Source organism: Mesoplodon bidens, assembly GCF_964165515.1.
Source record: "Mesoplodon bidens genome assembly, chromosome: 11".
Lineage (NCBI taxonomy): Eukaryota > Metazoa > Chordata > Mammalia > Artiodactyla > Ziphiidae > Mesoplodon > Mesoplodon bidens.
Genome location: NC_138167.1, coordinates 1,630,655 through 1,655,558, shown reverse-complemented (window position 1 = coordinate 1,655,558; position 24,904 = coordinate 1,630,655). Strand labels below are relative to the sequence as shown.

Sequence of the window (24,904 nt, the reverse complement as noted above, 5' to 3'; positions counted from 1 at the left end):
GTGTGTCCAGTGTTTAAACTTTCGAAGTACACACTGTTTGGTATCTTCAGTAGTATTTTCCATGCTCCTGTCTCTGAAAAGTGCCTGGTAAATTGCGAGTATTTGCATTGGCCTTCTTCTACCTCTCCTAATCTTCTGTCTCCTATGGCAACTGTAGGGCCATGAATTAGGGTGGTACGCAGGCTGGGATGCTTGCAAGACTGCAATTTGAATAGAAACACATGCTACTGGAATGACATCTAATCTACGTACGTCAAGGAAAGGAAGACTTTCTTTCCTATTTTACCTTAATCATAACTGGAAAGAGGCTAACACTGTAATAAATAAGGAAAGTACTAATAATTGTCTTCCCCTCCCCCTTTTACCTTTGAGATAACAGTTATAGTAGACACTGGTATTTATTGTTCTTCTCCGCTGAGGGGATAGATCAGAAATATTTGACATTGTCCCAGTTTACTTTTAACCTCTAACAATAGCCCAGGAATAAAACTCTCTTCGCTAAACCTCAAATTCAGCTTTTCTTTTGTGTACAGAGGACCATGTTCAATATTTGTCTTCTATTAATTTGGTTTTCATTTGCTCTCAATGAGTAAACATAAAAATTTGATCACTCTAGATGGGTGACTGTAGTGTCTTGTTAGTGGATGCTACTTTGTTTTACATTTTTATACATATGTTCTTCTCACCTTACCCCCAACTGCTCACTTCCCCTTACCCGTTTCTTGTATACGCTTCCAGGCACAGTTTACATATACACAGGCAAATACATATTCTTTTTTTCTGTTTACCTCTCTCTGTGTTCTTCCATAAACATTTTATGCGTAATCCATATAAAGCAAAAATGTTTCTCTAAACACAAATGTTACCATTCCTTTATTTCCCTTTGCTTTCCTTTTTTTCCCATTAATATATTTTGAAACTTCTCCCGGGGCTTCTTCATTGTTACCAACAGCACTGTGTGGATGTGCTACGGTTTATTACAAGGTTTCCACTGATGGACAGTCTGCTTAAAATGATGATGCATTTAAAAAATGTGCATATTTAGTTTGTTCATAACTGAAGTATATTTCTAGGTAAATTACTTAAAGTAGAATTGCTGGGTGAAAGGATATGCATTTGTAATGTTGGTGGATTTTGCCAAGTCACAAGTACATTGGTTAGAACCCAAAGGTTGTTTGAAAGTAATGCGCATCTTATTTTTAAGTAGATAAACATTAAAAAAAGTTTTTAATAACTGTGAACAGGGGTTTGAAGTTAGAAATAACACCTCATCATCCTGGAATAATCATAGTTTGTAAAAACAGAGTGGCAGCACTTATGTTAGCCACTTTATATCTGTAATCTTGTTTAATCCTTGCAACTTTTTGGTAGTGGATTTTAGATCTTGATTGCTTTGTTATAATCAGTGGCTAAATTTTTAGGCCATGACACATAATAAGAAATATATTTTACATTAATCTGTATCAACGTATGTTATACATGTTTAGAGATGCAGCTAAAACAAAATTTTCACAAAATATACTCTGAACTTTCTTCTCCCATGTCTTAAAGGGAATAGAAAAATGTTAGTCCCAATCCATTAAGTTATTTCAGTACTCAGTAATAAAACACTTTTATACCTTGGTATCCATTCTCGCATGCTCCCCTTTCCTGCCCCCAAAACAAAAGCAAGCCCCAAACCAACAAAGTCCCAGACATATTACCTAATAAGGGAGGTTCAAATTTGTTCAGCTAAAAAAGTGGTAGCTTCAGGTTTTTTGTCACAAGGTTGGTCTTATTCCAAAATGCAGCTTTATCCATGACAACAACTTCCCTGTTGGGAGGATTAGACAGTGTAGTATGTGTTCAAGCTTTTTGACACTACAGGACATCATACAAACATAACATGTATTATGCTTTGTCTAGTCTCCTTGCATTGCGCTGGGGAGGGCCAGTGGAGTAGGCTCTAGAGGGCTGGTAATTGTGCTCTTTTTAGTACACTAGCTGCCTCACTAATTTGTCACGTTATAGACTTTGATTTGTCTTAAAACAGTTATCAAATAGGTAGCACAGTTACTTTCAAACCTGGTTTAGATTATTACTGCTTCTTTTAAGATAATGCCTCTACACCTGTCATTTTCAGTGCTTAGAGCCTTTATGTTCTGCCTGCTTATTTTGTTGTAGAAGTTACTGTACCAACATCATTAGACTCAACTTTCGTGATGTGTTTCCTGGACCACTGTTTGCTGATAAAACAGAAATAGCTTTAATTTTTGCATCCACATAAAATAAACAAAAAAACACAGTAAGTTTAGAGGCAGTTAAAGGTTCTCAAGAGAGCTATAATTATTTTTATTATGGCTTTCCTTTCTTGAGGTGCAAACATCCTCTTGCTCTAGGATTCTATGAGCAAAAGCTTGATCTTCAGGCGGTTGACAAAGGGGAGCTGGCTGAGTGCGAGACTGGGGGTTGAGGGAGTACAGTGAACTCTGATGAGCTGGGCTGTGGTGATCTGGTGGCTTCAGGAGGCCGTGTGAAAGGTGATGAGCCACACGGACAGGATGTAGAAGGCACCATCTGTGGAGTAGGTCATGTAGGAGATCTGGGAGAAGAGCGACAGGATGGAGATGAAACGGCCCAGACGATGGTGACTGTAGAGGCCGCATATCTGGCGTTTATTGTACTACAGGATGTTGGTGATGGCCAGTACCCGTCCACAGCAGTCATGCAGAGATGCACACAGCACGTGATTCCAGAAGACAGCCAGATGTCACATAGGATTTGGCCAAAGCTCCAGGTGTGGGTGATGGTATATGTGACGCAGATGGCTATGACCAAGATGAAAGCCAAGAAGATTGGTCTTGGCCAGGGAGCCAGTGAGATAGTTGGCTGGCGTGTGGAGCTTCCTGGTAAGGAAGGCGGTGAGAAGCACAAAGGCTTTGGTGAGGACTTTGGTCTGTGTGATGATGGAAAGGACCTCAGCAAGAGAGATCTTGAGTTCCTGGAAGGTCCCAGATCCCAAGCCTCTGGGGTTTCTGCAGCATTCAGGATCTGTTAGAGGCCCGCAGGAAGAGGCCTTCTGCTGACGGGTTTGGAGGGGGCATTCTAGGTGGCTCTCTCCGTCCTCATAGCTACTTCTTCCACAGTTGTCTTCCCCACAGAACAAGGGCATCCTTCCATTTCACACTGGAGGGCGACATTTATCACATGAATAGACACAGTGAAAAGACCCCAGGTCTTACTTGTGTTAAGAACACGGAGGTGACTCAGCTGTAATCAAAGATTGTTCTAACTCAGACGAACCCCAAGGTTTCTCACTCTTCTGGAACTCTGGTAGACACATGCTGAATTTGTTAGATAATCATCAGGTTACCCACCAGTGTGGACAGAGCTCTACAGGTCTTGCTTTTGGCCTTTGGGCTCTTTCCAAAGGCTTGAGGCTCTTACTGTTTGATGATGTGTTCAGAATTGCCCCCACCCTTTTCTATTCTGAGAAGATTCTGGATTTCAGGTTGTCTCCTGGGAACTTTTAAAGCTAGAGTACCAGCCGATTGAGAGAAGCAGTTCAGTCAACAGCCCACAGTTTTCCCAGGTTAATCTTGACACATAATGAGGTACTTGTTTTGGTTCCTTTTCCACTGATCATTTCTGAGCCGGGAGAGAGACATGTTCCAGTTACCAAGACTTGAAGAATGCGTGAGTGTGGAGAACACAAACAAATGGCTCGCTCTGAGTTCCCCAAGAGGAGCATGGGGTCAGCAGCCCCTCCCCGGCCACACGAGTGCTCTGTGTGCTGTGGTGCGGCCCTTCCCCCTTCCTCCTTGCTTGTCATCTGGTTTTGTCCCACCTTAACTACAACCCCCAGCCCCGAGCACCTTCCGCTGGGCTCTTCCCTTCCCTATGCCTTTGAGATACCCCCTATTGCTTTCTTGTTGTTAAATTAACAGGCTTTATTTTTAGGGCATTTTCCCATTTACTCCCTGCCCACAGTTTCCCGTTTTTAACATCTTGCATTGGTGTGGTACATTTGTTAAAATTGATGAACCGATATTGGTACATTATTATTAACTAAAGTCTGTAGCTTACAGTAGGTTTCACTCTTTGTCTTGTACAGTTCTGTGGGTTTTGCCGAATGTATAGTGACATGGATCCACCATTACAGAGTCATACAGAGTATCTTCACTGCCCTAAAGATCTCTGTGTTCTACCTATCCATCTCTCTCCCAGCTCGCTACCACGGATGTTTTTACTGTTTATAGTTTTGCCTTTTCCAGAATGTCAAGTATTTGGAATCATACAGTATGCACCCTTTCCAGGACTTGTTTCTTTTACTTACTATATGCATTTAAAATTCCTCCATTTCATTTCATGGCTTGATAACTCATTTCTTTTTATCACTGAATAATATTCTGTTGTCTGAGGTACTACAGTTTGTTTATGTAATTACCTGCAGAAGGACATCTTGGTTGCTTCCAATTTTTATCAATTATGAATAAAGCTGCTATAAACATCCACATACAGGTTTTTGTGTGGGCACAAGTTTTTAACTCATTTGGGTAAATACCTAGGAGCATGATGGCTGGATATATGGTTAGACTATGTTTAGCTTGTAGAAACTTCCCCTATACTGCGTTTTGTTTGTTCGTTTGTTTTTGACTGCGTCAGGTCTTAGTTGCAGCATATGGGACCTTTCGTCGTGGCGCACAAGCTTTTTGTTGCGGCGCGCGGGCTTCTCTCTAGTTGTGGCATGTGGGTTTTCTCTCTCTAGTTGTGGCGCATGGGCTTAGTTGCCCCCTGGCATGTGGGATCTTATTCCCCCGACCAGGGATTGAACCCGTGTCCCCTGCACTGGAAGGCGGATTCTTAACCAGTGGACCACCAGGGAAGTCCCTATATTGCTTTTTAATTGGGAACTTTGAAACACATTAGCTTTGCAAAACGTGTTATACACTTAAGTATTCTTTTTTTTTCTTGGTCAGTGTGTATTAATGTTTTGGCTTGCTGTAAATCCCTGGGTTATTCCCACTGTAGATTGTTGCTGTAACTTTGCTACTAACTTCTAGTGTGCCCACAATTATTTTTTTAATAGAAAAAAATAATTCTGAAGTATACTTTGGGGGAGAGAGTTGTACAATCATTGTAAAAGTTTAGCCTCTGAAACTTTTTTTGTCTAATTTTTATGCATAATGTAGAATCACTAGTATATTTGAAATATATTCATTTTGAAATATTTGAAATATTGAGTAAATGTACTCAGCTGTTTTAAAATCTAGATTTTAATGCACTAAGAAGGGGGTCAAAGGGTGCAAACTTGCAGTTATAAAATAAATAAGTCCTGGTGATGTTACGTATGGCATGGTGACTAAATATAGTTAACAGTACTGTACTGCATGTTTGAAATTTGCTAAGAGAGTAGATCTTAGAAGTTCTCATCACAGGCAAAGAAATTGCATAACTATATATGGTAACAGATGTTAACTAGACTTAATTGTGGTGATATTTTGCAGTATATACAAATACTGAATCATTATGTTGTACACCTGAAACTACACAATGTTACATGTCAGTTATACCTCAGTTAAAGAAAAGACACTAAGAAATGACAATGTGGATTAAAAAATTAGCTAGTTTTAAATTATGAAAGTAATATATGTTCAAGGTAAAAAAAAATTCAAGAAGTACAAAAACATATGAAATGAACTTATCTTTTCTCATCCTTTGACCCTCTCAGTGCAGCTCCTTAGAGATGTAACTTGTTAATAATTATTTGTATACTCTTCTATAAAATATCTATGCATATATAGGCATACGTATGTTACACACCTTTTTTAAAAAAGACACGTGGGATCATACTTTTTTATTCGTTTAAAAATAAACATATTTTTGTGTCTTTTTATACGTAGCTTTATCTCATTGTTTTTAATGTCTGCATGGTTTTCGGTGTCTCACTTGCACCATAATTAACTGATGTCCTATAGCTGTATAAGTAGATATTTATAGGGTTTTTTTCTTGTTTATATATCTGTTATAGTAGCATAACAATTAATGACATAAACATACCTCATTCATGAATTGATATTGTATGCATCTAAAAAAATTGATGGATGCCCAGTTCTCTAAAAAGCTTGTGCTTTTATATATTAAGATGAGTTTCTGCACAGCTTCATCAGACGTTTGTTGCCAAACCTTTAAAAAATTTCCACTGACCTGGTAGATAATTTAAAAATATCTTCTTTCTTCCTTCCTTCCTTCCTTCCTCTCTCTCTGCCCCCGCCCCCCATTTATTTATTTATTTATTTATTTATGGCTGCGTTGGGTCTTTGTTGCTGTGCGTGGGTTTTCTCTAGTTGCAGCGAGCCGGGGCTACTCTTCGTTGCAGTGCACAGGCTTCTCATTGCGGTGGCTTCTCTTGTTGCGGAGCACAGGCTCTAGACGCGCAGCCTCAGTAGTTGTGACTTGCGGGCTCTAGAGCGCAGGCTCAGTCGTTGTGGCACACAGGCTTAGTTGCTCCGCGGCATGTGGGATCTTCCCAGAACAGGGCTCGAACCCGTGTCTCCTGCATTGGCAGGTGGATTCTTAACCACTGCGCCACCAGGGAAGTTCCAAAAATATCTACTTTCTTGCTTAATATTTATTTAAATTTGAGTGCATGTTGAGCATTTTTTCATAGGGTTTTCTTCATTTTGAAGCTACACATTCATGTCATTTCTACATTTTTCTATTAGATGGTTCATTTTTTTCCCTTATTGATTTATAGGGGTTCCCTAGTAAGTGCGTTGGCCTCTTTCCTCATGTTTTACAAATATATTTTCTTGTTTGTCATTTTCTTTTTTACTTCCTTTATGGTATTTGTTTTAGAATTTATGTGTCAAATTTAGTTGTCCTTTCCTCTGTGTCCTCTCAGTTTTCGGTCATGCTCAGAAAGTCCTTATGCCCACCAAGGTTATTAAGTAATTCACGCATGCTTTCTTCTGGTACCTTTAAAGTCTCTTTTTTCTTTATACCTAAAAATTGTTTTATAAAATTTATATATTGGCTTTAATGATTCAGCTTTTTCTTCTTATATGTGGCCAGTCATCATTATAATATTTATTAAATAATCTACCTTTTTCCTCCTGATTTGAAATGCCAAAAATAAATTGTTTAAATCTGGGCCTGTTTCTGGTCTGTTCCATTTATCTGCCTCTGTTTCTTTGACTGCTTTTTATGAAAAATACTTAGTTTGTTTATAATCCCCCTACCTGATTTTTGTTGGTAAGCTTTGTTGTCTTTTGCTGAGTCCACAATACTTTTCGTATTTACATTGTGTTGGTTTTTGAAGGGGAAAAAGTCTTTTCTGTAATAGTGATTCAGATTGTTTAGCCTTTATTTCTGTGTTTAAGTAAATTTAATGTTTACCACTGTTTGTAGCACCATGGCTTACCTGTTCCCAAGGTTTACATTTCTTTTAATTCTTGGTTCCCCAAGAACTCCTTTGAACACTTTTTCAAGAGAGGTCCTGGGTGCTTGCTTGTTTGTTTTTTTTTTTAAGTGTACCTTTTTATTTAAGGTTTTTTTTTGATGTGGACCATTTTTAAAGTCTTTATTGAATTTGTTACAGTATTGCTTCTGTTTGATGTTTTGGTTTTTTGGCCGCAAGGCATGTGGGATTTTAGCTCTCTGACCAGGGATTGAACCTGTACCTCCTTCGTTGGAAAGCATAGTCTTAACCACTGGACAGCCAGGGAAGTCCTCTGGGTGCTTGCTTGTTGACCATGCATTTATATTATCTTTTTACATTTTATAATTTAATTATTTGTGAGATTCAGAAAGCATAGAGAATAACATAATAAGTAATGGTAATTACCTAACTTGGGAAGTAAAATTTCAAACAGAGTCAAAGTCCTTTGACATATCTTTTCTTGAGAGTATTCCCCTCCATTCTCTCCCAGAAATAAACGCTTGCTTTGGTGTTTATGCATGCACCCGTATCTTAGGTCAGGATGCAGGTTTTTGTACAACCTGTGTATGTGTTAATAAAATTTATATAAGAGGAAATATACATGGCAAATAAATATGAAAAGTTATGTACCCTCACTGTAATCAGTGGAATGTAAAATAAGACCAGATTAAGAAACCATTTTATACTTACTATTGTAAGCTGTGTTGGCAAAAATTAAGAAGTCTGACAGTATCAGGTGTTGGTAAATATGGCAACTGAATTTCTCACACAGTGCTGTTGGGTTTTTAAATAGGTACAACTATTTTGGAAAGCGCTTACTAAACATAAGGGTACCCTGCCAGATACATATACTTTAGATGAACTCCAGGATGTATGTAAGAATGCTCATAGTAACCTTGTTTGGATTAAGGAAAAAACCAAAACAGAACTGAGGAAACACTTTGCAAATGTTTATTGACAGAATGATTGAGTTAGTAAGTTGTGGTATAGTTACACAGTGGAATATATTATTCTTTTCATTTTAGGGCAAGGGAATATTCAGGATAAAAATTCAGCAAAGTTATTTCTTCTGGAGGTAGGGAAGGGAAGAAGGTTGGGATAAGGAAGAATATATGAGTATCTTAGGTAGTTTAGGTAATTCTCATTCTTACGATGGGTAATGCGTTTGTGTGTAATTTAACATACTTCATAACGTATAGGTATATATTTATATTTGAAATATATTTAAAATACCTGGAGGCAGATTTACTTCTGTTTAATTTGCATTGCTGGTACATGGGTGCTTATTATATACTTTATATATTTCCTTTTGTTTTAATATGAATAATAAAAATGCCTAGAAAAAACCTTCTCTGTACCTACATATCTATCTTCATTGAGAAAGAATTTTTCCTATGTTTTACTTTAAATTTATTCCTAATTTTATAATCGTGAAATTAGAACCACCTTTCTCTAGAAGTTTATTTGTATATTTTGAAACAGTGTCTGATGCAGATGTAGAGTCTCATTTGATAAAGCCCAGCTGTTCGTTTGATTAAAATTTCCTACAAAGTCTGGCAAATGGATTTATTCAGCTTATGGTCAGATATGTCCAATTAAGATGAATGAATGGCTTGGACAGTTTTGACCCTCTTTCCTTGAACCAGAATTTGGCTACTTATTGTATTTGCTGGTTAAGATTAACTTGGGCTGTATTGAACAAGTGTAATCCTCCTTCAGCAGGATGATTTTTTAGATATTGGGAGCCTATATTCGACAGCTCCCAAATCTTATTTTCCTCAGTGAAATATTGCTGTTCCTCCCATTATTCTTACTTGCCCTGATTAATTTTTCTGATGGCAGTTGTTTTTCTACACTCATTTTTCCTCCATACTTGTACTCTTTGGAATTTTGAATCTAGTTGCAAGAGAGATGATTAGAAGGTAATTAATGTTCTGTTCTTGGCCCCCCCTGAAATGTGGTAATGGGAAAACTGACTAACCCTCAGTTTCCTCATCTATAGACAGGGTATAATAGTTACTTTGGGGGGGTTGTTAAATGATGTAATGTGTATAAAAGCACCTTGGAACCCACGAAGTGTTATATACCATGCATATATTAATAGGTGTTAATATTGTTTATTCTTATTACATTTTACTTTGCTAAATTCAGCCAATGATTCTAATCTTTGAGAATCTTTTGAAACTTGATTTATTTAGTCTATTTATCTCCTTCAGTTTTATGCCTTCAACCCTTATGAATATATTCTCTTTTTTAAAAAAGTAAATTTATTTATTTATTTTTGGCTGTGTTGGTCTTTGTTGCTGCGTGTGGGCTTTCTCTAGTTGTGGCGAGCGGAGGCTACTCTTTGTTGCTGTGCACAGGCTTCTCATTGTGGTGACTTCTCTTGTTGTGGAGCACAGTCTCTAGGCGCACGGGCTTCAGTAGTTGTGGCGTGCAGGCTTCAGTAGTTGCAGCATGTGGGCTCAGTAGTTGTGGCTTGCGGGCTCTAGAGCGCAGGCTCAGTGTTTGTGGCTCACGGGCTCTAGAGCGCGGGCTCAGTAGTTGTGACGCACAGGCTTAGTTGCTCCGCGGCATGTGGGATCTTCCCGGACCAGGGTTCAAACCCGTGTCCCCTGCATTAGCAGGCGGATTCTTAACCACTGCGCCACCAGGGATGCCCATGAATATATTCTTTATACGTCCATGTAGGTGATAAAATGTTGCATAGCCCCAGCAAGGACTTTTGTGGTATATTGTAAGAAAACTCTTATCAGATTGATATGTTTATCCAAACAATTCTAAGACCTCCTTTTGTTGTCTGTAGGATTTTTGTTTTGTTTTGTTTTTTTGGTTATCCCAGTTTGTTTGCAGGTCTAATTTATTTTTTTATTATTTTTTAATTTTTTAATTAATTTATTTTTTTTTGTGGTATGCGGGCCTCTCACTGTTGTGGCCTCTCCTGTTGCGGAGCACAGGCTCCGGACGTGCAGGCTCAGTGGCCATGGCTCACGGGCCCAGCCGCTCCGCAGCATGTGGGATCTTTCCGGACCGGTGCACGAACCCGTGTCCCCTGCATCGGCAGGTGGGCTCTCAACCACTGCACCACCAGGGAAGCCCTTAAATTTTTATTTTATATTGGAGTATAGTTGATTTACAGTGTTGTGTTAGTTTCAGGTGTACAGCAAAGTGATTCAGTTATACATATACATGTAACTATTCTTTTTTAAGTTCTTGTCCCATTTCGGTTATTACAGAATATCGAGCAGAGTTCCCTGTGCTATACAGTACAGTTCCTTTGTAAATCCATTTTCTCCTCTGTTCTTCATCCAGAAGAAATCTGTCTTGAAAATCTGAGTCCATTGTATATCATTCTGTATAATTCCTTCTTAGAGTGAAGTGAGCCACCTGATGATGTACACGTTGGCCTAGCTTTCTAAGCAGTGTGTCTATTTGTATACACTGGAATCTTCTTGGCTTCTCTCCTTTCCCCCCTTACTGAGTACATTTATAGTTGCAAAGTCACTTTATGTTCTTGTGGGCGTCCCAGTCTTCCCAGGCGTCCTCAGCTGTCTCATTCATGCAGTCAGTGTTGCCTTCTGCTGTGCACCTGGCACTGTGCTAAGTACATAGACAGTATCGTTTCTGCTCTCAGAGTCTCAGGGTTGTAGCAGTTAAAGAAGTTACCATACAAATGGTGTACAGTGGGCACAAAGCAAGGCATTCCAGATTCGACCTTGTGTGAAAGGAGTCTAAGAGAAGTCTTAGCAGTCGAGTCTTGAAAGGTGTGTGAAAGTTTGCTAGGCAGATGGGGAAGGGGTAAGACGTCCCAAGCTGAGAGAGTGGTTTGAATGAAAAAGTGGAATAGTGTCCTTTCCAGAGGGTCGTGCCCTGGAACTTCACCTCTGTCCTTCATACATTTGTGATACGGATTCCTAAAAAGTTCTGGTAGAGCTCTGTCTCTCACTGCCTTTGCTTTCTTATTATGATCTCTCATATTACCTGGTCTCTGGGGAAATTATTCCCATTTCTTACATAATGAGAAGGTTTTCAGAGAATGTACTCATCTTTATTGTCCTATTCGTTTATTTAGGAAACTAATGAATAGAATTCAATTTTTCTTTCCCCTGGCCCTGAAGATTTTCCATCAGAAACTTGAGAAATTTACCTGCAGTGGTATCTTGAAGTATAACCTTACAGGTGGAACTTGAGATTTTCCTGGAGACATGTCTTTTTATTTTTTAATTAATTAATTAAATTTACTTTTGGCTGCATCAGGTCTTAGGTGCAGCACGCGGGATCTTCACTGAGGCACGCAGGGTCTTTCGTTGCAGCGTGTGGGCTTCTCTTGTAGTTGTGGCGGCAGGTTTTCTCTTCTCTAGCTGTGGTGTGCAGGCTCCAGGGCGCGTGGGCTCTGTAGTTGTGGCACGCAGGTTCCAGAGCTCGTGGGCTCTATAGTTTGTGGCATGTGGGCTCAGCAGTTGTGGCGCATGGGCTTAGTTGCCCCTGCAGCTTGTGGGATCTTAGTTCCCTGACCAGGGACCAACCCAGCATCCCCTGCATTGTAAGGTGGATTCTTTACCACTGGACCACGAGGGAAGTCCCTGGAGACATGTCTTAATTCTATGCAACACTTAACCTACTTTGCTTCTTCTTCTTTTTTTTTTTTTTAATTTATTTATTTTTGGCTGTGTTGGGTCTTCATTGCTACGCGCAGGCTTTCTCTAGTTGCAGCGAGTGGGGACTACTCTTCATTGGGGTGCGCAGGCTTCTCATTGCGGTGGCTTCTCTTGTTGCGGAGCATGGGCTCTAGGCTCGTGGGCTTCAGTAGTTGTGGCACGCAGGCCCAGTAGTTGTGGTGCATGGGCTTATTTGCTCCACGGCACGTGGGATCTTCCCGGGGCTTGAACCCGTGTCCTCTGCATTGGCAGGCGGATTCTTAACCACTACACCACCAGGGAGGTCCCTATTTTGCTTCTTGATTTAGACACTTATTCCATAAGGAAGATCAGATGGTAACTCTGCTTTCATCCTTTCCTTGTTCTTGGCATCTGCATTCTCTATTATTTTTCTCACAAATATTACTTATAATTGTAAATTTAAGTAATATTTAACTATTTTCATATTTAAGGAGAATACCAGGAAACAATGTATTACTTTGGCATTACTTTGGTGTATTAAATATGCATTAAAAATCCTTGTTTTCTGAAAATAGTACCAGCTTTGATAATGGCTGGATTGTGAATCACATACTCTGGAGCGATTTTGGCTCTGTCTGGGCCACCACTGCCTGCCCATAGCCTTCCAACTTTCTAGGTAGTATATGTATTTGTACGCACGGGGATAGCCCTGTGCTCAGAGAATGAACTGAGACAATAGCAGATGGCCAAGCCTGCAGTACAATGGGATTAGCACTGGCCTCTCCTTTCCAGGGCTCTCCCCTATGGTTTAAAGTAGTTTTGTGTTACAGTAAATTTCTTCTCTTTATAATAAATCACTGACCTGGAAAATGTAATTGAGCATTTGAATCTGAGCTGCATTCAAAATCTGTGTTAAAATTGTACAGCTTCTTGCTTGATTGATTATAAATGGTAACGTAGCTTGGAGTTTAATTTGCTGACGCAGACGTTATCATCCTCCCCTTCTCTGCCTCTGTAACTTCTCTTTATTTCACCTTGCCTGCATCTCCAGTTTCCTAGGTTTTGGTATTTAGAGTTTAGATTTATCAGTAGCAGAAAGCTAACTGATAATTGAATTAGAAAGTTTTCCATTTTTGTGGTCCTAGATTGGTTCTTTAAGTCTCCTGTTATTTTGTTTTCGGTAGGAAGTCAGAAAGAATAGGTTCTTTATATACTCTATTTGTTTGCTGTAGAGTCTTGACTTAAGGACATGTTAGTTTCTTCACTTTTTCCATATCATAAAATGGAAAGAATATATTTTATCATTGAAAACAATATTTACTAATTTATTCTGAGAAAATTAATATTTGTAAAATTCTGCTTTTATTTTTAATAAGGATTAGTTGTAATGTTTTCTAAATATTATTTTAAAATCACACGCCAGCTGTTAATGAAGCTAAGTTGAAAGAAGAGCAGGTCAGGCCCTAATTGGATTTTAAGTTGGAAACTTAATATACTTAGGCATTAGAGTTTTCCCTTTTCTTTCTTTCTTTATTATTTTTTAATAGAACTCAGTTTAATTAAAAATTTTTTCCTTAGTGGTAAATATGTATAGCTAAATTCTTGAAATATTTTATTGAAAAAACAATGCATAGTAAATAAAGTCTGATTGATGATAACATTTCTGCTGGGGAATATGCTCCATATGGATTTACTTTGCTTCATATAACTTTTTTCCCCTCGCTTTTTCAAGTAAACCTTAAGGAGGGTAGATAGTTGAACTTGCAAAGTCTGATTTAACTTCCATTTGTCAGTAGATAACTGTTTTAAATGATACTGGTATTATACAAGTGACATCTTACAATGATTGAAGAATTATTTTCTAAAAAAGGGAGGATCTTAGTTTACTTTGTTACAAAATATCTTTTCATTATATGTTCCTCCTCACCATCCCTCCTCTTCCAGAACACCCCTCTCCAAAAATTAAAAACAATAAAAGAAAACACAACATGCCTCATCCCTATCTTCTGATAATCTAGAAACAATACACTTTCGATATCAGTGATTAAAACAGAAAGAACAATAGCCTTGTAAAGATAGACGGGGGAGGAAGACCTCACGCTGCATAATAAACTATCGCTGAAGCTTAGTGGAGTAAACAGTCATTTTATTTGTGAATCAGGAATTCAGGAAGGACTCTCTTCTGTAGTTTGTCCCTGATTTGTTTGGTGACAGCTGGGGGTGTCTGCAGCTGGGTGACCCACTACCAGGATGGCTGCTTCATTTGCGTACATCCTGCCTGGGTATTCCTTGGCCTCTGGCTACGTGGCCAGTTAAGGGTTACGCTAGGAGTTGGTTTGGAAGCAGCAGGGGATTCCTTTTGTCTGTACTCTTTTGGTCACAGTAGTCACAGGACCTAACTTGATTTGGTGGCGGGAGCGTCAAGAAAAATGCTCCACGTCTTACTGGAGGAGTGGCAAAGCCACTTACAGAAGAGCCGTAAAGTCGGAGACCTTGTTGCGGCCGTCTGTGCAAAATATCTGCTCCAGTTGAATAAAAATGTTGGATAAAGGATTGAGAATATGAGGGCGAGGTTTTGTTTGTGCGGTATGGTAATAAAGCTCTCACTTTCTTTTCTGTTGTCGTATGACTTTTTTGTGTATTTCTATGTTCTGCTCAGTGTTTTTTTTTGTTGTTTGTTTGTTTGTTTGCTCAGTGTTTTAATCTCTTATTCATAGGACGTCTACTATCATCCATTGCTGTCAACAGAAGTCACTTCAAACCAGAAGGAATTCTAAACAGTTTTAAATTGTTTTACCCAGTTGAGGCATTATCACTGGGTATGAAAATAATTGATAGGAAAAGGGTACAGAGGAATAAGGTGTGTGGAAAGGGCAGGCTGACAGCAGAAGGTGAATTAATGCTACGTATTTAATTTGGAGATCATCATAGGTGAGCAGCACAACTGTCTAGATGAAAACTTTTGCGTATGAGTGATCTGACGTGGAAGAGACGCCATCTAGAAGCGCGTCAGACTGAGTATGTGCATGGATGACACAGTGACTGCAAGAGAATTTTTAAGTCCATTAAGAACAGAGAAACTTGACTAAACTGTTATCTGTATTTGTGTTATTTGGGGAATAACGCCAGATAAATCTCAGTACTAGAGTAGTTTCATGCTTCATTGATGGATATTGGGAACCTTGACTTTTTTTTTTCTTTCTATTTTCTTATTCTGTCACAGAAACTATGCTTTTTAAAGATAGACACTTCAAATTAATAGATTATAATTTTATTCCATTTATATCAGTGTTTCTTAATTGGGAAGGGAGGGACAGTTTTGTCTCAAAAGGGGCATTGTACAAGGTCTAGAAACATTTTTTGGTTGTAAAAACCCCTGGGTGGAGGGGGAGAGGGGGGAACCTTGACTTTTAAAGCTAGCACCATGGGGTTAATTGGATTGATGCTTTTTTTTCCTCCCTAATTGAGATATAATTCACATACCATAAACTTTACTAATTTAAACTATATAATTCAGTTGTTTTTGGTATACTTACAAGGTTGTGCAACCATCACTTTTGTCCAGTTCCAGAACATTTTCATGACCTTAAAAAGAAACCCATACCTGTCACAACCCCTGTACTCCGCAACCACTACCTTTTTGTCTTTATCAATTTGCCTATTCTAGACATTTCATATAAATGTAATCATATAATATGTAGCTTTTTATGTCTTGCTTCTTTAACTTAATGTTCTCAAGGTTCATTATGTTGTAGCAAGTGTAGTACTTTATTCCTTTTTATGGCTGAATAATATTCCATAGTAATGAATATAGCACATTTTTTTTTATCCATTCGTCAGTTTCTGGACGTTTGGGTGGTTTCCACTTGAATAATGATTATGTTACATCTATGTACAAGTTTTTGTATAAACATATGTTTTTCATTTCTCTTGAGTTTATATCTTGGAATGGAATTGATGTTAACTTTACCTGTAACTTTTTGAGGAACTGCCAAACTGTTTCTAAAGCGGCTGAACCATTTTACATTTCTGCCAACACTAGTTATTTTTCTTTTTCAAATAGCTATTCTAATGGGTGTGCAGTGGTATGTTGTTGTGGTTTTGACTTGTATTTCCATAATGACTAATGATGTTGAATGTCATTTCATGTAATTGCTGGCCATCTGTGTATCTTCTTTGGAGAAATGTCTATTCAGATCCTTTGCCCATTTTTAAATTGAGTTATTTGTCTTTTTATTGTTGAGTTCTAGAAAGTCTTTATTCGAGAAATTCCATCCATATCAGATAAGTGATTTGCAAATATTTCTCCCATTCTCTGGGTTATCTCTTCACTGTCTTTATAGCATCCTTTGATGCACAAAAGTTTTAAATTTGATGAAGTCCAATTTATCTGTTTTTTCCTTAGTTGCTTATGTTTTTGACATCATATCTAAGAACCATTGCCTAATTGAAGGTCACAAAGATTTCCTCCTGTGTTTTCTTCTAAGAGTTTTATAGTTTTAGCTTTTACATTTAGATCTTTGGTCCATTCCTAGTTAATTTTTGTATATGGTGTAAGGTAGGGATCCAACTTCATTATTTTGCATGTGGATATCCATTTGTCCCAGCACCATTTGTTGAAAAGACTGTTCTTTTTCCACTGAATGGTCTTGGGACCATTGCTAAAAATCAGTTGTACATAGACACACATGTTCATTTCTGAACTTTAAGTTCTGTTCCATCAATTTATATGTCTGTCTGTTTCCCACATCACACTGTCTTGGTTACTGTAGCTTTGTAGTAAGTTTTGATATTGGACACTGTGAATCCTCTACCTTTGTTCCTTTTCAAGATCGTTTTGGCTTTTGGGAGTCCAAAAAAAGAAGTAACCCCCCCAACGTCAGGTCTTTCAGTTGATCAACACAGGATGTCTTTTAACTTATTTAGGTTGTTTTTAGTTTCTTTCATTGATGTTTTGTAGTTTTCAGTTTACAAGCCTTGCACTTCTTTAAATTTATTCCTGAATATTTTATTATTTTTGATGCTATTGTAAATGGAATTTTCTTTACTTCATTTTTAGATTATTTATATTTAGTGTAAAGACATACAAGTGATTTTTGTTTATTGGTCTTGGGTTTTGAAATTTGGCTAAATTGGTTTATTATCTTTAATGGTGTTTTAGTGGATTCTTTAGTATTTTCTATGTATAAGATAATGCCATCTGCAAATAGAGGTAGCTGTACCTTTTCTTTCCAATGTGGCTGCCTTTTATTTCTTTTTCTTCCCTAATTGCCCTTCCCTAATTGTCCAGTATAATGATGAATAGAGGTGGTGAGAATGGACATCCTTGTCTTGTTCTTTATCTTAGGGGAAAGGTTTTCATTTTTCACCTTAAGTATGATGTTAACTGGGTTTTTTACAGATGCCTTTTATCCAGTTGAGGAAGTTCCCTTCTATTCCTAGTTTATTGAGTGTTTTTTGTTTTTTTTTTAATTTTTTTTTTAAATTTTTTTTTTTTTTTGATGTTGGGGTAGGAGTTTATTAATTTATTTATTTTTGCTGTGTTGGGTCTTCGTTTCTGTGCGAGGGCTTTCTCTAGCTGTGGCAAGCGGGGGCCACTCTTCATCGCAGTGCGCGGGCCTTTCACTATCGCGGCCTCTCGTTGCGGAGCACAGGCTCCAAACGCGCAGGCTCAGTAGTCGTGGCTCACGGGCCTAGTTGCTCCGCGGCATGTGGGATCCTCCCAGCCCAGGGCTCGAACCCGTGTCCCCTGCATTAGCAGGCAGATTATTGAGTGTTTTTTATCATGAAGAGGTGTTGGATTTTGTCAGATGCTTTTTCTGTAGCTATTGGGATGATTATGTGTTTTCTGTTCTTTATTAATATGGTACATTATATTGATTGATTTTTGTATGGTGAATCAATCTGGCATTCCTGGGATAAGAGTGGATGTGTTTTTAAAGAGCCTTGTATTTTTCACCTGGAGAGATGTAGAAACTTTTTCTACCACCATTATCATGGAGGCAATAGGAATGGACCTGAGAGAACATAGCCTTTGGATAAATGCTTTATTTTTAAGTGCTAGGGTATAATATAAACAAGAAGCATTCAAAGGCTTATAGTGTAATGCTTTGTACAACACAGAAATAATTTTGACTCTTACTAAAACATCATTTCTTTGGACTTTTAAGTAGCTTCATGAATAATTTGAGGATTTATGTAATATGTCCATTTTCTATTGATCGTATGCCATATTAATATTCTCAGAGTCTTGCAAGCTCTAGTTTGGAGTGCCCTGAGTTCTGTTTTGACTGAAAACATATTTTAAACTTGAAAAATGGTAATTAACAAGTCAATATGGAAGGGTCAGTTTCCTTTTGGGACAAAGGTTGTTCTTAGTAGTCTCTCAGGAGACCTTGTAGTAGGAACTTGTCACAGTATAAATATTACATAGATAAGTGTCTAGAAAGGGGAAAAGGATTTGGAAAAAATATTCTTGATCAAAGTTTTGAAGCACAGTTAATATTTTCTTCTGCTTAAAACTGCTTATAATTTGGCATGAATTAACTTGCATTGCATTCTCACCTGTGGGAATGCCTGTTTGGATAGACGCCTAGGTGCCTGTCAACTCTAGTTGAGAAGTTGAAATAATTAACCTCCTGAAGAAGTTATTAAATCAAACTTTGATGAAGTAGCTTTTTGTGCTCTTCCTTCTCTCTGCCATACCACTATGTATACCCTCACCAGAAAATAGCTTCCAGCATCAGACATGTATTTTGTCCTTTCTCTGTTTTATCTTCCTGTAATTGCCAGACCTCCTTACTTTTTTCTCCTGACACTCTTTTTTCCTACAGGGGTTTTTCAGATTAGAAAAATCATTCAAGTTGACCAAGGAGAATTTACTAAATTTAATAAGATTCTTGGGCTTTCATTGCATATAGGTGAGGAACTGTTGTTTGGATCTGTTCTCCCTGCATCCCAACCAGGCCAAACTCTTACACAGCAAATTTGGTAACACAGTATCTTTGTAAAACAGCTAAGCAAGCAATTTTAAGTGAAGTGGCTATTCGTTTTAGAAAATACTGTGGGTATTTGAAAAGAATGCCACTAATTAATGATTTTTTACTTTTCTCCTACCCTTTTGACAATCTGATGAAAGCTGTGGGTGCTCTTCATGTAAAAATGCACATGGCTCATTTGTGTGGACTGGGATGTCAGACACACCTTAAAGGCCATCCCTGAGCCCCTGCTTCAAAATGCCCACCATTGGCGAAACAATCAAGTTGGGATACAAGGGTCTCTAGGTTTTACAAAGCCATAAAATTATGTATATGGTTCAAAAATAGCATAAATTGAGGGCAATTACAATTTCATGTTAAATATTATTTAACTAGAAAGAGCATACATAGCTGCTGGGTATAATGGATGCTGTGACGAGTGACCCAGATCCCCCCTGAGGGTTGAAGGATGTATTCCCCCAGGTGCTGGAAGTATCCCCTGTGGAGATTGCCTTGGCTAAAGAGACCTACCTTGTACAAGGCCACATCCCTTCCCATTGGTATCCAGTGATTGATCCTTGTAGGGTACAAGAGCTTGAATCCATTGCCTTGACTTGGAGCAACTCTGAAAGGTCATCACAGATTCAGAGCTCCCCATGGGGTTGTCTGAATCCTTTGGGACTTCATGGAATCCTAATTTCTCCCTCTGCGCCATCATGCTCCCCCCCCCCACTTCCTTTCCACTGGTATTGATCCCAAGAGCACCCTCTAATTTCTTGAACAGTAAAATCTGTCTCAAGGTCTGCGTCTTGGGAAGCCTAGCCTTGTCACACTAGGGTTGACTTTTAGTACAAGTTAGCTTACTTCAGGCCATAAAAGTAGGCCTGGCTAAAATAAAAATTTAGTGAGATGAACTTGAATTTAGACTTAAAATATGTGAAGCATCCTATTGCTGTTTCCTTTGCACCTTATATTTCAAATAGGTTTTGAAAGTCTCGGTTTCTCTGGATTCATCTGTCATCTCTCAGTCCTTCTTTGGCATTGCGGAAAACCCCCCAAGTCTCTGACAGCTTGGTTTCGTCCCACAGTATGAACCTGTGGAAGGTGTGGGTTAAATAGAAATGCTCACATGTCCCACAGAAACCCCTAGAGATTTCCCATGTTGGTAAGTGCATATGTTAGGAGAATCTCTCTTTTCATGATTCTAATCATATTTCTTGTAAATCCTAAGATTTCTCAGATAGGAGTTAGAAAATTATTGCTTTTGTCATTATCATTGAAATGATGTATGTCCATTCTGAATATTTGAAAAATGTGGAAAAGGTATAACAAGGAAAATTCTATGTAAAAGTAAACTTTTCCTTCAAATTGGGATAATATTGTACATTTTGATAACTTTTCATTTTCATGTAATATATATAATAAAGAAGTTTGCATATCCTTAATTAATCATCAAGTATATAAACTGTAATGGTTGATAGAGCATATTTAATTTAGCTAGCCTTCTATTGTTATGTACTTGATTTTTCCCAACTTTGTTATTGGTAAAAAGTAATACAAAGAATAGTGGTTCTTTGTGGGGGGATGGGCAGAAACTAAGCCTAGTGTGTCTGCTTTAATTAGTTACTTAAAAATACTGAGTTCTTTCATCACTAAAATGTAGTGAACTATTAGATCCAAGAGTGTTCTATCTATTATTATTGTACAACTTCAAGGGATGCCATGTGTATAGATGTGAATTGAGGTCCTAAGTACAGTCTCATCATTGCCGCCGCTTCAAAAGGATGGCCACTATAGATTTATGGATCCTCTTTTTTTTTTTTTGAGCAATTTTAGCGTATGAATATCCGTCAAGTTTTTATATATGCCTGCCAGATATAAAAAGAAGTATTTGAGCCATTTCCTTAATTGTCTACCAAGCAGATCTTGACTAGCAGTGACCTTTGGTCTCACCAGCTTTTGCTTCATATTATCCAGTTATTTTAATTCAAGAGGTCCCTAGTTCCATTATCTGTACCATGAGCAAGTCTGTCAAGGAACTTACTTTCCCTCCCAGCAATTAATAAAATCTGACCAGAGCAATGGACTCTGTATTTTCCTAAAGGTCATACCTATACTTCCTGTATAGTTCAATTTGAACAGTTTTTAAGATAAAATACAGTAGTACTCTGCTGAAGTTTATTACTTTTTCAATGTTCTCGTCTTTCCCATCATAAGAATACAGTTGTATTTTAGAATTGAAAGTAATATTAGTGGTCTTTGTCTTGTAGGTAAGTAATTAGAAAGAACAAGTAACTTGCCCAGTGGGACATAGCTAGCTATTTATTTATCACGGTAATCCGTCCATTACTTATATGGTGAGAGAATAGCACAATTGGGAGGGAAACTCAACCAAAGAAATAATTGGTTGTCAGCCAGAATCTTTGCTGGGCTTATTAAAGACCCTAAACAGTAATTGAGAATATAGATATGGGAGTTTTAACAACCTAAATTGTGTTTAAAACACTGCTTAGAGTTCCACATGACTTTGTTAACTCTTGTATCCTCTAATCATTGGAAACACATAACTGGACAAGTAAAATTTAGAGGCCAGTACAGTCTGGGCAAACCCTGATCATTTTGGTAAAGTATAGTTGTGCCTTGTTAGTACATTTCACGGGCCTGCAGGATGGTAGACAAACAATTCGTAGATCAGGGGACTTAGTGAATTTTTCCTTTTTAGATTCCATTGATTACTGTAGATCTCTTTTGCCAGCTGATTATGACCAGTTCATCCAGACTGTACTTTTACCACTGATACTGAGAGGTATTATTAACCAAGAAGGTAAAGGTCAGAGCCTTTCTGAGTAACTTACTTTCCACAATACATTTGACACTGATGGCTGCTTAGAACAAGTGTGGAAGCATCATCAAAAAAATTCTTTCCTTTAAGTGATGTTCCAAGTAGCTAGGTGACTGCAAGAAGTATTTTGGGATTCCTTGTCCCTTAGAACTACATCCTATAGGAAGTCCCTTCTATAGTTTGCTCAGTGATTAGGGCCTCAGCAGCAGAGTAATCAGTTCCACTTGACTAGGAATAAATCACCCACGTTGAACCATGATAGTTTCTGACAACTGGCAATGCTGATAAAAACCAAAACAAAAGATATTAAGAAATCTGTGCCAGTGTGGAGCTGGTGTGCAGATTTGATGGATTCACGTGCAACATGCATTCTGCATTAGTCTTCCTCCTCTTTCATCAGTTTTTCTCTTTTTGTAAAATAAGAATTGTACGAGGAGAAGAAAGGCTCTATATAATGTAATAATTATTTCTATTTTCTTTCTAGTCCAGTTAACAGGGTTATACTCTAATTAGAGAGGTCATTTTAAGGAAAACGCCTTCTTTCTCTAAATAGTTATTGAAAAAGTGTTTCCTTCTTGAATTCTTCACTCTTAGTTCTTCTGTATGATTTTAGGCTGTATGTATAAACCTGATTGACCCTCCCCCTCCCTATTTATCACCAGGGACACATATATAGAATAAACACCAATTCCTTCAATCTCTACACAATTTTACTCATGCAGAAATTGAATACATGTTAATAGCTGCTTAATGATTTCTTCTTAATACAGATCGGTTGTGCATAAAGTAGGAAGAGCCCATAGAATTATAAAATACATCATTTTCTGCAACGATTTTTATTAATTTTCAGTATTATTAAGTATAAGTTATTAAAGTAAAAGAAGAAACGCTTTTTTAGCTAATGTTAAGTGCTCCTTAGTCCGTGTGTGTAAATAAACTAGCCTCCTTCTATCCCTTGAAAGGCTAAACAGACTGTCCTAATACTATCATGATATTGATCCTGATATCAAGTACCTTTGGTTCTGCCCATCAGCTTTAGTGTGTTATGTTTGACTATACACGGAAGTACATGGAAGGTGCTCTTCTGCATTGGCAGTGGCTTGGTACCTCCACCCTTCCTTCTTTGTTTCTGTAGGGGAGAATATTTTCATATGTGACTGTAGTAATAACATTGTGTTTATTGATAAACACTACTTAATAACAAGGAATCATTTATGGAAAGATGCTTGAGACATCTTTGTGTGATTCTTCTTTTCTTTCTTTTTTTCCCCCCCATCATAGAACATATTATTTATAGCACAGTGATTAAGAGTACAATTCTGGAGCTCGATTGCCTAATAATTATAGTCTTGTGGTGGAGCTTCAATAGCTGTTATACATAGATTTCTGAAAACAGTGCCTGACACATACCACACTCCCTGTAAGTGTTAGTGGCCCCTCGTGTCGCCACTGCCTCTGCCTCCTCCACCACCCCCATCACGAGTAATTTCTTGTTATTTTTATCATATTGCCATTTTAGGGATTCCGTGGTTTCTGTTTCTACACAATGGAAAGTTTTCCTCTTTTTGGGGGGTAGATATTCTGAGCATATTTAAAGGAGTATTTTTCCACTTAGCATGATTCTGAAACAGTCACCTTTATCATTAACAGTCAAGTATGTGCATAACTGATCCAGTTTTTCTCTTAGCTGTTACATTCAAAGCTTTTGTAAATAGTATATTTTAGATCCTGTGGATAATTGAACTTGGTATAGAATGGGATTTCCACTATATATTTTATAGAAATTGCATAGTAAATACTGAAATGGTGTGACATGGGACTATTAGGGTGAACGGTTTTCACAGCCTCTATATTGGATTAGTTCAAAGAAGAGAATAATGGCAAGATTAACAGGATAGCATTCATACACCCCTTGGTTAGCATCTGAACCCAGAGAGCCCTGATCACAAAATCACGAGTTTGAGTCGCAACCACAGTGAGGATATATAAAAGGAGTTTTCAGTAGGACTCAGCTGCTGTCCATCAGGATGCTGGGTAAACGGAAAGTGCTTTGTACACACCCATCCTCCCACACACCACACAGAGCCTCTTTTGGGTTAATGCTCTTGCAGCTGGTTTGCACATATCTGCGTCTACTGCAAGTCTTCCTTGCCGATAGCAGCTTGCCCAAAGGAGACAGCTCTAGTGAGCGCTGCCCTTTCTTCACAGTGGAATGGCTATTTCTGCTCCCCAGGAATAGCCATCCTCTTCCTCCCCTCCAACTCAACAGTTTAGACAGCTGGGTAATTGGATAAGAAAGTAGCTTAGGGAGAACTTGTTAATGGGGATTTTGCCTGGTTTAGCAGCTTCTGCACCTGAGTATATCAGGAAAAGTCTTTTTGTTTGTTGGTTTGTTTGGGGTTTTTTTTGTTTGTTTTTGCTGGCAAAGAATAATGGATCCCTTTAATACTTGGACTACATACAAATTATACAAGTGGAATTGTTAACAGTTAACGTCTTAATTTTTTCTTAGATGCTGATGATGGAGGAGAAAGAAGGGTATAATCCTTATTATGCATGTAAGGGCTGTTTGTATATTAGGTGGGCTCATAAAACAAATCTCTGTTTTCTTGTACGTAAAACTTGGTTGGTTCTATTAAATTTTATTTTTTTAAAAAGGTGATTGTACTGCTCTTTCTTGGTAAAAAAAGTCTAATCAACAGAATGAGCATATCTTTTTTTTTTGTATAAGGTTTATATGTCAGCAACTAAGATGACCCGCACAGCTGGTTAAACATGTAAACACCAGGGCATTGCCTTCTCTATGTTATGGAGTACTAGATTTTTAAGTGGCAAAATCTCTTTAGTGGTTGTGAATTTACCTAAGTATTGATCCATATGAGATTCCAATAGGAGTGTCTGATTAAACTAAAGGAAACTAATGCTTTTCATATGTGATGGTCTTTTCTCTCACAGTATGCTTTGGACTTCATTGGCATAGAAAAGACTGGAGCCAATTTCAATGGTTCACCTGTAGGATTCTTCCTTTGTTAAAGAGTGAAAATCC

At 37.9% G+C, this 24,904-nt stretch overlaps 1 protein-coding gene across 5 annotated transcripts in view; it reads left to right on the top strand.

The window, feature by feature from the left end:
• The window catches only part of ERC1 (ELKS/RAB6-interacting/CAST family member 1), a 388,457-nt gene that overhangs the window by 120,642 nt on the left and 242,911 nt on the right, over positions 1-24,904 (top strand). The window lies entirely within an intron of this gene.